The sequence below is a fragment of the Nuphar pumila genome, chromosome 3 (assembly GCF_984573655.1).
Source record: "Nuphar pumila chromosome 3, dmNupPumi1.hap1.1, whole genome shotgun sequence".
NCBI lineage: Eukaryota > Viridiplantae > Streptophyta > Magnoliopsida > Nymphaeales > Nymphaeaceae > Nuphar > Nuphar pumila.
In genome coordinates, this window is record NC_143251.1 from 138,256,909 (window position 1) to 138,273,116 (window position 16,208).

Below are 16,208 nucleotides of genomic sequence, written 5' to 3' on the forward strand. Positions count from 1 at the left end.
ATGTCTGACACAGTTTTTTTTTTTTTTCACGGGCGTTACACTTTGACCTTGCCCTTTTCCCCTTGTTTCATTTTAATCAGCAATATGCTGAAGTAGCATTTCCTAGTGGTCTTATGTGATGTCAGGGGAAAAAAGGATGGCAGTGACTGCCTTGGTGATGGGAGGTTTCTCACAATAGTGTTAGGAGTCTTGTCTATAGAAAAAACTGCTCGATGCTTGGCTGATATTCTTGGAATGTGTTGTAAAATGATTTATGTAGTGAGTGGCCAATAAATTTTTGTGAGAATTTCTAGCAGATTTACCCTTTTATTAGAACCATTTTCTAAGTTCAATCGGGTGACAATCACAGAGAATGCGACAATAGGTTATATATACTCGAAACGGTTCTTCAACCCTGTGATTGGTCTAGTCATACGTACAACTTTGACAAGGTGAAACTAATGACAGTCTTTGATGCCAAATGATGGATAAAACTGAGGTTGACGGATCTGTTGGTTGCTAGAGGCATCTGGATCTTTCTTGGTATGGTCCAACTTGACATTGATGATTAATTGATTATTCTGTTATAATCTTTTTGAGCCTGGTCAGACAGTGCATAAGAGTGTGCTTGTACAGGGTTGGTGATATTCTACCCTCTATCAGCATCATAATCAAATATATCATCTTTTCAAAATGTAATGGAAAGTTCATCAAAGTGTTAAAAATATTAAAAAATAAAATTCATATTAGAAAAGATTAAATAATAAGAGAAATAAAAAATCTCAAAAGATAAAGTGACTATTTTTTTTGTTTGAAAATATAATGATGTTTCCTCTTTTTATTCCTCCCTTTTTTTTGTGATACCATGATAATATCGAGAAATTTCAAAAAGTATTGGTGATATCTGGGACAGTGGGTAACATGATAGAGGGACAACATTAGCATATATTCCCTGGACAATGGTCAATAGCTATCAACAATTTGAGATTACGGTTGGATTTAAGTGTAATGTGGTCTTGGAACTGACGTAGAAGATAAGTCAAAGGATATGATTGTATCTTGTCTGAATCCGAATCCAACTGGGCAGGCACAAATCTGGCAATATTAGTTGGAACTCTTTTTTTGCCCTTCGTCATTTCCTAGTAGTTTCTACTTTGTAATACCTTTTACATAGTAAAAATGAGTGGGGCTTGAACTCCGCCCATCAGATATGGGTTATTTCCCATTAGCTGGTTCTAGATCTAACCTTATCTCTTCAGCCTCAAAGTCCTAGGAGTAGGACATCATTCTCAGACAAGGTTAGTTCCAACTGATTAACAGCCCTGAATATGTAATATTATCACTTGGAGAGTAATGTTTCCAACTAAAGGATGCTCGGTTGCTATTGGGGGATATGATATCATCAGAACTTATCTTGTGGCCTAGTGACTGACTTGTTCCTATATCTGAACTTCAGGAGAATAACTGTAGTCTGCTTTGATGCTTTGTAACCTCCTTGTTAGTGCTTAACATATTGTTACCTGATTTGTTCTCTGTGGTTTTTCTATTATTTGCAAAAACTTTCTTTTTTGCTTCAGAAAGAACATAGATTAGGCTCTTTGTTTGTACCAAATTATTTCTTTTTAAAATATAGCTGCCCATATTTCTTTGTTACCTGAAACATTTTCATATTTAATAAAGCTTCTAATTACTTATGCCCGTAGAGTTCTAATCAGAGTTACCGGAAGCGCCCCTATAGTAGGGGAAGCGCGCTTCCCCGAAGCGTCCCCTTTTTATGGGAAGCGTGTTTCCCCCTCGCTTCCCTCTTTTTTCCATTTTATTTTTTATTTTTTTCTTCTTTTTTCGCTTTCCCCTCGCTTCCGGTTTGCTTCCGAGACGGTTCATGATTCACTTCTAAGTAGTCCCACGCTTTCCGCTTCCTAAATTTTTGAAAGTGTCTCGCTTCCCGCTTCCCGTATCACTTCCCGCTCCCGCTTCCTCTTCTAGCAACCATGGTTCTAATACATATAGCTTTATTTGGTAACTTTGTGCATAATCTTCAGTGATAAATTTCTAGGTTATTATGCATATAACTATTTTGTAACTTTGAACATCTAAATTGCTTTTACCATAATACAACCATAGAGACCATTTTTTTGTTGGTATTCTGATTGTTCCAATGTATTTATCATTGATCCTGGGGAAATGTACCTATTTTGCATGCTTCCTTTTCATGGATTGTTCATGCTAGAGGTATTGCTTACTGGAGATCATTCTCGTATCCTATTCAACTGTTGGTCACTAAGGATGGCAATGGACCAGGGGATACCGGGGCCCCGCCCCGTCTTGCCCCGTTTGGACCGGGGATGAAGGGCATGAAACGGGGATGGAGGCTGGGATGGACTTACGCTTTCCCCGGCCCCGCGGGTCCCCGTTTCAATCCCCGCCTTTCCCCGCCCTGTCCCGCCCCCAATCCTTTAAGGAATGACTATAGACCGAGGGGAAACGGGGCCGCGGCTCGCCTCACCCCTTTTTGGACCGGGGATGGAGGACATGAAACGGGGATGAAGGTGGGGGTGGAGGTTAAAATCCATCCCCGTGAGGGGATGGAGGCGGGGATGAAGGTTCAGATTTTGAAACAGGGTGGGGGTGGAGACCTTGTCCCCCCCCCCCCCCTGCCCCGGTCCACTGCCATCCCTATTGGTCACAACGTGTTAATGCTTATGGAGATCATTCTGATCTATGATTTTCTCTGCCTAATGATCCTAATAGTTGTTAGATCTTTTTTACCTAGTTTTTTTTTATCTTTGTGCCATTTTTCTGTTTGTTGAATTTTTGGCCGGCTTTCTTGCTACAAGGCCTTGGGATCATGTGCTTCACAGAGATTGATGAGGCATCTTCAAATAGTTTTCTGCATGAAGCAAAACCTGGAACTACTACGTAGTTCATGATGATTAAGAACTTTATATTTGTACATGGTCATGTTATCCTACTGGACAAATCTGCTGACATTCCTTACGTTCTTTCTTTCTGTTTGTATCCATTAATTAGTCATATTAATGTCAACCTGTTCCGACTATTCATTTCCATGGGTTTGGAAAGGGATGACAGTGGTGGTGGATGTAATGAAAAGAGGCGGAAGCACCAATAGAGCAAATGTCACTCTTAAAGAGTGACCACTAAAGCCAACAACACAAACACCAAATGTGCACACACAAAAACTCTCAAATATGGAAATGACTTAAAGTCATAAGTTGGATATTATTGAAGAAGAGAAGAGAGAGGGGTATAAAACCCATACATGAGAAGGAGAACACCTCCTCTATTTATAGAGGAGGGGGGCTCTAAAGAAGAGACTACAAGGGGGCTCTCTTGTAGTCGTTGGGAGCTCCAACGGTCAGAAATATGACCGTTGGGGCCCCAACGACTACAAGAGTGGGGCCCCTTGTGGTCATCCTAAAGAGAAAAATAAAAAGATAAAAAAGTAAAAAGGAAAAAGGAAAAAAGGAAAAAAAAGATAAAAAAGAAAAGGAAAGGTACATTGACAGAATTACAATAATACCCCTATCGGGTATTTCAATAAATTAGAATATGTATATATATACATATACTTGTATATATACGAATGTATATATATAAGTATATGTATATATATATATATATATATATATTTTAACACGCCCCCTCAAACTTTACGGGGAAAAGACCGAAAGTTTGCTAAGGAGAAACATGAATCGTGGAGTTGGGAGCGCCTTGGTGAAGAAGTCAGCTAGTTGATGCTCTGAAGTAACATATGGTAATGAGATAGTCCCTCTGAGGTATTCGTCTCGAACATAATGGCAGTCCATTTCAATATGCTTGGTCCGCTCATGAAAGGTGTGATTACTAGCAATGTAAATCGCGCTTTTGTTGTCACAGCAGAGCTTGGTGGGAGTAGAAATGGGGACGTCCATGTCAGCAAGGAGACTTCTGAGCTATACGATTTCCATAGTTGTCATTGCCATGGCCCGATATTCAGCTTCAGTGGATGATAGTGAGACCTTCTGCTGTTTCTTGCATCTCCACGAAATGAGGGATTCACCTAAAAAAATACAAAGACTGGTTATTGAGATACGATCATTGGGATTTCCTCCCCAGTCAGCATCAGTAAAAGCAGTTAAGTCAAGAGAGGAGGAAGATGATAAGAAGAGTCCCTTGGATATAGTATTTTTGATATATCTGACAATTCTCAATACGGCTGCCATATGAACAGAAGTAAGTGCATGCTGAAACTGGCTTACTGCATGAACCGCATGAGCAATGTCTGGACGTGTGATGGATAGATAGGTGAGAGATCCGATTAATTGACGGTAGGGGGTTGGATCCTCAAGAAGAACACCATCTTCAAGTCTCAGTTTTGCATTAATGACTTCAGGAGTCTCAACTTTCTTTTCATCGGATATTCCTGATTTGGCACAAATTTCAGCAGCTAATTTCATCTGAGATAAGATGTATCCTCGCGGGGAATAAGGCACTTCAATCCCTAAAAAATATCTCAAAAAACCAAGGTCAGACATATCAAAAGTTTCTTTTAACATGGACTTTACATTATCTACTCCCTTTTTGTCATTCCCAGTGATGATCATATCATCAACATACAGCAGAAGCATAATAATGGAGTTACCTGTCCTTTTAACAAAAAGAGCAGTGTCAGTATAACAAGAAGAAAAACCTAAATTTATTAATACATTACTAAACCTATCATACCAAGCTTTAGGAGCTTGCTTAAGACCATATAAGGCCTTTTTTAATTTCAAAATTTTTCCATTTAAATCCATACCCGGAGGCGGTTCCATATACACTTCTTCATTTAAATTACCATTCAGAAAGGCATTTTTGACATCTAGTTGAAAGATTGGCCATTTTTTAACTGCGGCTATAGCAATAAGAGCTCGAACACTAGTCATTCGAGCAACGGGGGCAAAGGTTTCATCATAATCTACCCCATACTCTTGGGCATATCCCTTGGCTACCAATCTAGCCTTATATCTTTCCAATGAACCATCACTCTTAGTTTTCACTTTAAAAACCCATCTACATCCAATGGGTTTCTTGCCATTGGGAGGATCAATGATTTCCCAAGTTTGTGCCTTTTTAAGGGCATTAAGTTCAAGTTGCATAGCATCATTCCAATGAGCATATTGCTTAGCATCATTGTAATGAGATGGTTTATGAAAAGAGTGAAGAGCAAGTAGACATGCTCGAAAATTAGGCGAAAAAGAGTCATAAAAAACAAATCTATTTGGTATTTTAGAAATCCGATTTGACCTTCTTTGAGAAGTCTCTTCGATGGACTCATTTTGGGAAAACCTTTCAAGGGCACAAGGAGGATTCCTTTCATTCCTTCTAGAGTAGACTTGTATTTGTCTTGAAACATTTTCTTCTAAGTTTTGATCATCGCTTGGATGTTCAACAAGATCTTCACTAAGGGATTCATTAGGATCAATATGATCATCTTTAGGCAATAAGTCAAATAAGAATGAATAATCCATATTTTCATTTGGTTGGTGCGAAAAAACACTTTCCTCTTGAAGGAATGTGACATCTTTAGAGATATAAAGCTTGTTTTTAAGTATGTCAAAACATCGAAATCCTTTTTGTTTTTCGCCATATCCCAAAAAAATGCATTCAATAGCCCTAGGGGAAAGTTTATCATTCTTGTGGGTTAAAACAAAACATTTGCATCCAAAAATTCTTAGTCTTTTATAATCGAGAGACATATTGTAAAGTTTTTCAAATGGAGAAAGATTTTTCAAGGAGGACGAAGGAGTTCTATTGATAAGATATGAAAAGGTTAGAACCGCTTCGGCCCAAAAAGATTTTGGAATGTTTCTTGAGATTAATAACGTTCTTGTAGTCTCTATTATGTGCCTATGCTTTCTTTCCGCAAGGCCATTTTGTTGCGGAGTGTTGGGGCAAGAACGTTGGTGAAAAATCCCATTTTCTTTCAAATAGGTTTGAAAATCATTGGACATATATTCGCCTCCCGAATCGGATCTAAGAATAGATAGATTTCCCAAAAATTGGTTTTTGACCATTGCATGAAATTCTTTAAAGAAGGAAAAAACTTCCGATTTACGACTTAGGAAGTAAATCCATGTGAATCGAGTAAAATCATCAATAAATACCACGTAATACGAAAAACCACCTTTAGACAAAATAGGGGAAGGTCCCCACACATCGGAATGAATAAGTTCAAATGGCCGAGTGGTAAAGTAACTTCTTTGTGGGAATGGAATTGCTTTAGATTTCCCAAAAATGCAATCTTTACAAGTCATGTGATTGTCTTTACAAGTATTGTTCAAAAACGGAAAAAGAGACATTTTTACAAAATTTGGATGGCCAAGTCTCTCATGCCATATTCCAATACTTTTGTCCTTTACAAGATTGCACGATGGCTTAGATGGAAGAGTCAAAAAATCCATAAAATAGAGGTCACCCCTTCTATGGCCTTGCCCAATCAGCTTCCCTGACTGGAGATCCTGCACGGTGCAATCCTTGGGTGAGAAAGAGACTTGGCATCCATGATCGGTAATTTGAGATACGGAAAAAAGGTTTAAATTTATTTTAGGAACGATTCTTACTTTAGGAACAAAAAAAAATTTAAAATTAAGAGATCCAATACTTTCAATTTTTAATGATGTACCATCGGCCGTTGAAACACAAGAAGATATAGGTTCGGAAAAAATATTTGAAAGAGAATTTTTATGAGATGTCATATGAAAAGAAGCACCGGAGTCTAGTATCCACATACCTGGAGGAGATGAAGAGTAGGCAATGGCGGCCCCGGATGTTGAAGGAGAAGCCTTGAGTAGATGTTGGAGAACTTCGGAGATGTGATTTAGAGTTTCTTTGATATCTCCTTCTTTGGTGCTTTCTTCCTTCTTTGGAGAATCTTCTCCAACCGCGGCAACTTTTCGTTTAAGCTTTGGGCAAACCGGTCTTATGTGCCCTGGTTCATTACAATAATGGCATATAATCCCCTTTCTAGGTCCATAGTTATTTTTGTTAAAGTGGGGAGGTCTATATGCTTTAACATTAGATCCGGGCCTAGTAACGGCCAAAACATCATCACTCTTGATGCTCAAACTAAGTCGAGTTTCTTCTTGACATATCTCGACTAGGGCATCTTCAATAGGTAGGGCTTTGCTTCTATGGAGAAGAGATGCCCTTACTTGTTCAAATTCCGGGCGAAGTCCATGAAGGAATTGAAAAAAGTGCTCCTTTTCAATTTGTTCCCTTCTTAGCTCAATATCTTGTGGAGCAACCCACTTAGGCTCAAGAAGAGCAAGTTCATCCCAAAGGGGGGTTAGAGAGCTAAAATAGTCCCGGACACTCATGTCCATTTGTTTGGTAGAACGGATTTTCTCTTGACAAAACAATTGTCGAGCAAGATCCTTTTGGGTATACATACCCTTAAGGAAAAACCAAGCCTCATTGGCCCTTCTAAATTTGGCAATATTAGCACAATTTTTAAGGTCTACATTGTTCATAAACCATGCCAAAATTTTGGCATGGTTACTTTCCCAATCCTCAATTTTGGATTGATGTTCATTAATGGCTTTGATGCGCTCATCGCCATCTAAAGCCTTCTCAATCTCATTTTCAATTTTGGTGAGAACAAGAGAGGGTTCGGGAGTAGTTCCCATAACAAAACCCCAAAGTTTCTTACCTCTTAGGTGATTTTCCATAGCGGAGGCCCACATGAGGTAGTTGGACCCATTTAGCTTAAAAGAGAGCTCCACTTTAGAGTCACGTTCCATCGGCACCAAATATTCTTCTTTTCTTCAAAAACTTTGAGAGGCACGCGTTCCAAGATGACAAAAGAGAAGCCCAATCACCAACCGAGCTCTGATACCATGTAATGAAAAGAGGCGGAAGCACCAAAAGAGCAAATGTCACTCTTAAAGAGTGACCACTAAAGCCAACAACACAAACACCAAATGTGCATACACAAAAACTCTCAAATATGGAACTGACTTAAAGTCATAAGTTGGATATTATTGAAGAAGAGAAGAGAGAGGGGTATAAAACCCATACATGAGAAGGAGAACACCTCCTCTATTTATAGAGGAGGGGGGCTCTAAAGAAGAGACTACAAGGGGGCTCTCTTGTAGTCGTTGGGAGCTCCAACGGTCAGAAATATGACCGTTGGGGCCCCAACGACTACAAGAGTGGGGCCCCTTGTGGTCATCCTAAAGAGAAAAATAAAAAGATAAAAAAGTAAAAAGCAAAAAGGAAAAAAGGAAAAAAAAGATAAAAAAAGAAAAGGAAAGGTACATTGACAGAATTACAATAATACCCCTATCGGGTATTTCAATAAATTAGAATATGTATATATATACATATATGTATACATATACTTGTATATATACGAATGTATATATATATATATATATATATATATATTTTAACAGGTGGAGTGCGTGAGACGAGAGGGAGGGAGAATGAGAGACAGACTGGAACCCGGTGTTGAACGTGGTATGGCAGAAAGGAGAATAGAGGGCATTGGTGGGGATGGCAGGGCTGGGTTGCTCTGCTGTAGAGGCCTTGATGATGGAACCAGTGAGGTGAGAGAGGAGAAACTACCGGAGGATGGACGGGCACTGATGGTGGAGTGAGGTGAGATCATGGGAGATATGGAGGGCCGGAGGCAGGGTAGGTGCCAGTGGTGGAGTGAGGTGAGAGGGAGGAGGGTGGCTGCTGGTGGTGGAGCGAGTGATGTGAGAGAGAGAAAGGCAGGGCAGGCACTGTGGCGCCTAATCTCCCACTACCAAACAATTTGTGGTGGATACGGTTGATTCTTTTATTTGTGAAACAGTTGACTGTATATACATACACACGCACACCATGCAGTCTTACACACTTGTTGGCATAGATCTAGCTGCCAAATGTTTTATTTAGCCGAACACATGGTTAACATGGTTTATTTACTTTATTAATAGGTTTTATCATATGTAACATGCCATAATTCAACTTCTGAAATGGTAAAAAAATGATGGCTCACAATTCGAGAAGGTTTAGAAATGGTCAAAATGTCATTTTAGAGTTGACTTTAAACATGAAAATAGTCACACATGTTAAACATGATCGGAAGGTCAGTTTTTGCTTTTGGAGATTATATATATAAGTACCACATTAGATGCTATGCGTGTGTGTGTCTTTTACCTGTCAAGGCATTTTTGTTAAATAACCCATATGTTTTCATTATACTTCCAACTGGATGAATGAATTTACCCGACGTGCTCTTTTGACATTTTTTGTTGCACATAAATGAGAGATAGAGAGAGATTATTTTTTGTTTCTTTATTCATTTGTTTGTTCATTTTGTTTTCCTTTTGCAGCCATTCGATTGGTTGAAGAAGCAATTTACTTCTAAACCTGAAGAACAAAGTGCATGAAGCTTCTGCGTATTTTGAACCAGAATTTCTAAAATAATTTGGATCTTTAGGGACAGAGAAATGGCTTTTGAGTCTGTTTAGGTTATCAGCTTGTGTGTTGAGGCTTCTGCATAATTGCATTGAGAAATTTGTGAAATGAAATTGCCCACATTGTTGCCAATGCTTTGCTTGTTGCATTTCTTGAAAGCAAACTTGTCCGAGCTAATGAATAAATTTGCATTTTAGTAGTCTTTTTCTTTTTTTGCTTTTGAACGTATCCAATTGTTGACACATGGCCCTCCAGTTCGATGTTTTGTACTAGACCCTTCAATGTTTGTTGGGGTTAATGTTTCGGCAGAAAATCGATACACTTCACCCTTGAATCGTTTAGTTAATAAATGTAAAAAAAAACTAAAAAATTTAAATATTATTTCCTTATTATTTTAATGGTTTTAACACGTGTCACCTTACGATGGACACATAATAATTTTAATATTATTCTTGGGCCAATACAAAACGATTCAGTTGAGTATCGGTATCGGCCGATACAGCTGAATCGATGGTGGCCAAATGATTCAGGGCCGATACTGACAACATTGGTTGGGGGCATGCTGGTGAACACAAGTTCAGCCAAGTATGGTAAGACAAATGTTCATTAGAACTAATGGTGAGAAACAAGATGAGCAACTTGTGGTTTGGCTTGTGTTCAGATCTAAGCTTGGCCATCCGAACAAGAATAACAAGCATTCTGTCCAGCTTGGCTTGTATAAGCTCGTTAATAATATGATAAATACATTTTACATATGTTTTATCTCATAAAGTGCAGATGTTGAAGTGTTTGGCTTCCAAGCAATAAGTTTAGAGTTCAAATCCTATTACTTATAGCTTTGAAACAATGTATTTATTTTGTAAATGAGCCTTTTCCAGTTTGGCTCCTAGGTCTACAGTCCAAGCTTTATTATTTTTGTTTTAAGAAAATGTATTTTTTTTTTTTACTAAAACAATCTAGTTTGGACTTGGGTCGTTTAGCTTGGACTTCTCATGAGCTTGAGCTCAGCTTGGCTTCCACAAGAACAAGCTGAGTTCGAGCACCCTTGTTCAGTTCGTTTGGCTCGTTTTCTCACCGTAATTTTGATAAAGTGCCTACGCAAACCTCGCTTGTGGAACGGTTTGACAACAAAACCATGGATCTGGTGACCAGACTTGCCATCTCAGGTTTGAATTGAATCAGTCGATTTAAGTTTTTTAAATTTCAAAAATCAAAAAAATTACAAAAGATGGGCGGATTCAACCTTGTTCCAGCTCGAATTGGGCCAATTCAACCTGATTTTGCTGATTCAGGGTTGAATTGACTGATTTTTCAGTATGGCCTGATTCAATCCTATCTGGGGCTGGTTGGATTTGATTCAAATTTCATAACATTGCGGTGAAGGCCTTTACATTGCAGCCGATCCTCCTCCCTCGATTATATTGATGGGGGGAGAGAGAGAATTGTAACGCCTTGGTACGTTACACATAGAACTAATAGTTTTTTTTTTTTTTTTGTGAATGTGTAGCTGGGGTTAGGCAGACCCCTAACATATATCTCTTAAGCCCCATGTGTCCTAACCTGGGCCTTCAGCTTGGCACAGGACCTGCTTACCACATGGGATACCACCTCGGTGTTTTGGATGTCGTTCATCTTAAGATCAACGGCATCCATACGTGTTCTGACGGAACTGTCAGAGTAGACTCTGACCTGATCCCATCTCATTAATAAAGAAAATGTCAAATAATGACTATTTTTAAGTATTATTTTGATTATTTAAATATATAATAGATGGGAGATGTTTTTTTTTCTCTCTTTTTTTTGTTTTATTAAACAGTGAAGCCCTTGTCACGGTGGTGGGCAGATCATAAAACTACTTGTCAAGGAGTAAAACTCCAAGGCTGTGACTGTGAGTCCCCTCTCCCCCTGAGCTTATGCGAGGGGATATGATGCCTACACGATTTGAACCCCCAACCGCCTCTATGACAGTTCCGGCCCTATCCAACTGCGCCAACTAGGGATGAAAATATGTCGGTTTTGGATCCCAAAATTCATTGGAGAATCGGGTCAGCTTGAGTCCAGAACAGCCAAAATTTTGCAAAAATGGCTTCCCGAACCCGACCCGTTTGGCACCCTAGCGCCAATCCCACCAGGCAAATAGATAGGGAACTGTTGAGAGAGAGAGAGAGAGCATCCATAGTCATATTGAACATACTGCACATCTCACTTGGGAATAGGGGTGTCATTGGCTTTGGTTTGGACCCAGGTGGAACCAGACTTGAACCAGATTTTCAGGTATGGTATCGGGTTCAGACCCGGATCTAATTGGGTCTACTACAAGAGAAATTGTACCCGGATCCGATAAGAACTGCATCAACCATACCTGATAAAATAATATTTTTTATCATTTTTACATTAAAAAATTATGGGTCTTAATCGACACTTGTGTCGGGTCCTGGTCTAGTATAAAATTTCACAAACTATACCCAGGTCCATGTATTAATCGAACCTTTGGGTCTGAACCTAGGTCTTAATCGGATCTTCTTATTTATCACCATATACGGACCCTATAGGGTTTAAACCAGACCAGTTGACACCCCTACTTGGGAACCATGCACTCAGTTGAGAACTGTGAAAGTGGGAAGCAGATCAGGTCATGCTGAACATGAGCGTTTTTTCTCATACCGACATCGTGGCCGTCTGTTTGCATTTTTGATGAATGCCACATGGCTTTGTTGACTTATGGGATGGCCACGATGTCGGCATGAGCAAAAACGCTCATGTTCAGCATGACCTGATCTACTTCCGTGAAAGTGCGGCCCCTTCGCTTGTCTATCATGAGAGATGTAGGGGTGAGGATTGAACATGACCGATAAAGTTATATTCAATGAGACACCTTGTCTGGTGCCTAATTAGACTCGTATATTAAACTAGCCATTTGTTGTAAAAGATTTGCAATGTGTTCTCTAAAAAAAAAATGCAATATCCAAAGAAAATGGATGGTACCAGATTGATGTATTCAGCATGATTAATTTACTAGAAATTGATACTTGGATAATTTGATTCTGATGCATGGATAGGTTTTTATAAGGTTCAAAAATCAACGGCCTACAATTTTTATAAATTTTTGAGGCTTCAAATACCATTTTTTTCATCCAAAATACATGATCCAAGTGTCAATTTCTTCTAGTAAATCAATCATGCTGAACACATCTGTAAGGTCAGAATTTCATAAAAAACACTTAAAATTTTCTTAGTGGGTAGGGTTGGCAAGTTTTCTGTCTGGTATGTTTTTATTTCTCATCCAAAGAACTTTAAAATTCTATTACACTAATATATGATCACCTGGTTCATGTCTTAAGTAGCTATCTTTGTCATCCTTTTATATGTCTATTTTCTGAGATCCCATCAGGTTAGGGGTCGTCTGGATGCCGTTCATCACAAGGGATGAATTGCTCCTCTCTCAGCCGTCCATCCCAAATGCTCTAGTTGCCACTCATCTGGAGTTCAAACTGTTCTGCAAAATGTTTGTGGGCCCCATCTGAGCCCATAGTCCTTGACCTAATCCGCTATCTGTATTTATGTCTCTTAACTAATCCGCTCTTTATATTTATTTTTCTATTACACTGTCCATATTATTATTATTATTATTATTATTATTATTATTATTATTATTATTTTTGTTTGATAAAGTAAAAAAGGAAAACTTTGTTTAAGGTCCAACCTTTTGCTCTTAACTTCAAAAATGGGCAACATTTCTGAATTTCTTAATGGGCCTGAGTTTTCTTTGGAAACTGACACACAAAGTTCTAACTTTCATAATCAAATGTTCAAAATATTTATCCTTATCTCTCTTGTGACTATAAATGAGTATTTTTCAATTAAGGAGCACAATATAAAGAAACCCAAATAAATCATTGAGAAAACCCGTGGCTATCAGATATTTTAGAAAAAGGTTGGAATATTTTTCAAATTAGAGGCAAAAGACTGGTCCCTATAGGAAATTTTAGCTAATGTTAGCATTGTCAATTAGTCAGGTTTGTATTAGGTACCCAACCCAATCAGACCATATGTGGGCTAGGTTTGGGTTATGATTTTTGACTGATACCCAACCCGACTTGGCTTTTTTCGTCAGATATCTGACCCAACCCGAGTGTTTTGTATGTAGTTTTAGTAAAAGTAAACTTATGAAATTATACAGATCCTGGTTTGAGATTTCATTTTCATGACCTGACAGAACTTGAACTCAACAATTTGTTATTTTGGCAGGTTTGAGTACACCTTGATGGGTCCGGTACTCGACCCGTCGAGTTTGTACCAAGTATCCAACCCAACCCTCCAAGTATGATCATAAAAAGTGCTGACTTGAATCTTACCCGAGTAATATGTGAGGCGGGTTTGGGTTATGATTTTTGCCAGTTACCCAACCTGATCTGGGCTTTTGGACAAGTACCACACCCGTTCCCGAGTGTTATATATGTATTTTTATTAAAAGTTAACTTCTAGAAATATATAGATCCTGGTTTGAGATTTCATTTTCATGACCCGACAAAACTCGAACCCAACAATTTGTTATTTGAGCAGGTTCCGGTACATTTTGATGGGTCGGTTATTCTACCCATTGCTAAAGCAAAACCAGGATGGTCTCTTGCATTGGTCAAACTATCTTGGTGGTGAGTGTTTGGAAACCGGTAGCTGGGATGAGAGTTCATGCATTTGGGAGCGGAAGTCAGACTAAATTAAAGATTTGGCAGCAGCCACTTTTCCAAATGCAAAAACTCCCTCGGAGTACCAGTTTCAAAACAGAGACTAACGCACTGCCACTCGTGTAGGGGTGTCAATAGGTCGGGTTTGACCCAGACTCATGATAATAAGTTTAATTAGAATCTGGGTCAGACCTGAAAGGTTCGACTAACATATGGAGCTGGGTATGATTTGTGTAATTCCATATCAAACTCGGGTTCCAATTAAGATCCACAAATTTTCAATGTAAAATATAATTTTATTTTAATGGGTATGGTCCCGGTCTGGTTCGTGTAATCTTTATAGAATCTGGTATGGTTTTGCCTATGGTGGATCTAATTGGACCCGAGTCCAGACCTGATACTATCATCATATGGGTCTGGTTTTACCTGAGTCCAAACCAAACCCGACCCGTTGACACCCTTCCTCACGTACCAAGAGTCAAAGCAATGAGCCAAATACATGATGTGTATGAATACCGTTGGTTGGTCGCAACATATGGTACAATTAGGGATGGCAGTGGACCGGGGCAGATGCGGGGACAAGGTTTCTACTCCTGCTCAGTCCCAAAATTTTGTCCTCCATCCCCGCCTTCATCTTTGCACGGGTTTTGATTTTAACCTCCATCCCCGTTTCATGTCCAAACGGACCGAGGTGGGTCAGGGTCATTCCCCCCCACCCCACCCCACCCCACCCCACCTCCCCTCCCCCTCCCCGTCCCCATCCCCTGGCATCTCTAGGTACAATGGTACAAAATACAAATGTTTTATTAAGACATGCTTATACTAATCTTACTTAATTATCACTATTTTGTTAAAAAATGACTAAAATAAAACATAGGCTAAGCTGTTTGATTTTTGTATATACAAAGGACAAAAAATAATTGTATCTTAGGTACATATCGTTTTATTACTTAGTAAGGCCATTATGGTGAGGTATTAAATGACTCTTTATGTAAAGATCGCTGAACCAAGGGGACTAACATTTGTGGTCTGAGTTGGCATAATATTTAGATGTTTAAATTGGTGTGGGTCCCACAAACAGACGTGTTTGGCTTAAACATCCAACACTAAATTCTTGAAAAGATAAATCCTGCCCTAAACAGTATATTAATGATCATTCAATAGAAAACTAAACAATTAAATTCAACTCAAAAACAAAGTAGAGCAATAGTTCATCCCAGCTGAATCAGCCTATGCACTAAACAAGCATAACAGTCAACACGTATGAACTGATTCAGGGAAACACATAAGGGCCTGTTTGGAATCTGTAGCTGGGATGGGCGTTTATGGAGTTATGCATTTGAAAAGGTGGCAGCTGCCAAATCCATGATTTAGTGTAAATACAAAGGAGAAAGGGCCTCACTTTCCATCCCAAATGCATAAATACCCATCCCAGTGCCGAGATTCCAAACAGGACCACCAAGGTTGTTTGACCAAGATTTTAGATCAGGACAACCAAAAGGATAAACACCAATCCCAGCACCGAGATTCCAAACAGTCCCTAACATTCATACATGCACCAATTTGTGAAACATAACCTGTCCTAAACAAAATCTTTAACAACTCAATCACAGATTCAACAACGAATATCATTCATTTAATAAAATTGAATCAGTCTGCTTAACAAAGCAAAAAAACATTCAACAAAGAGAAAAAATGTTGACCAAGAAAGAAGAAACTGTCTTTGCTCCCACGATAAAACACTGGCTAAGATATCTTTCTTGTTTCCAACAGCACGCAGATAGACCTTCTCACGGTCTGTCCACAGGCAGGAGACGTCACGAAGAGGCGAATCCAAAGGGCAGCGCACTACCTCACATTCTAAACTCACAAGCTGATTCAACAATCAGCAGGAATTCAAGCAAAATATCTCATTTCACGCAGCTCTTGTTTGCTAATATAGAGAAGAGGAGGCTTCAACGTCTCTCTTTTGGGGTTAAGGGGTGCCACCCAGGTGCCCCCAATGAAGCTGATTTCGGTCCAACAAGAATTCAACACCAATGAAGCTGATTTGGGTCCAACAAGAATTCAACCCAATCAACTCGTTTTGGATTAAAC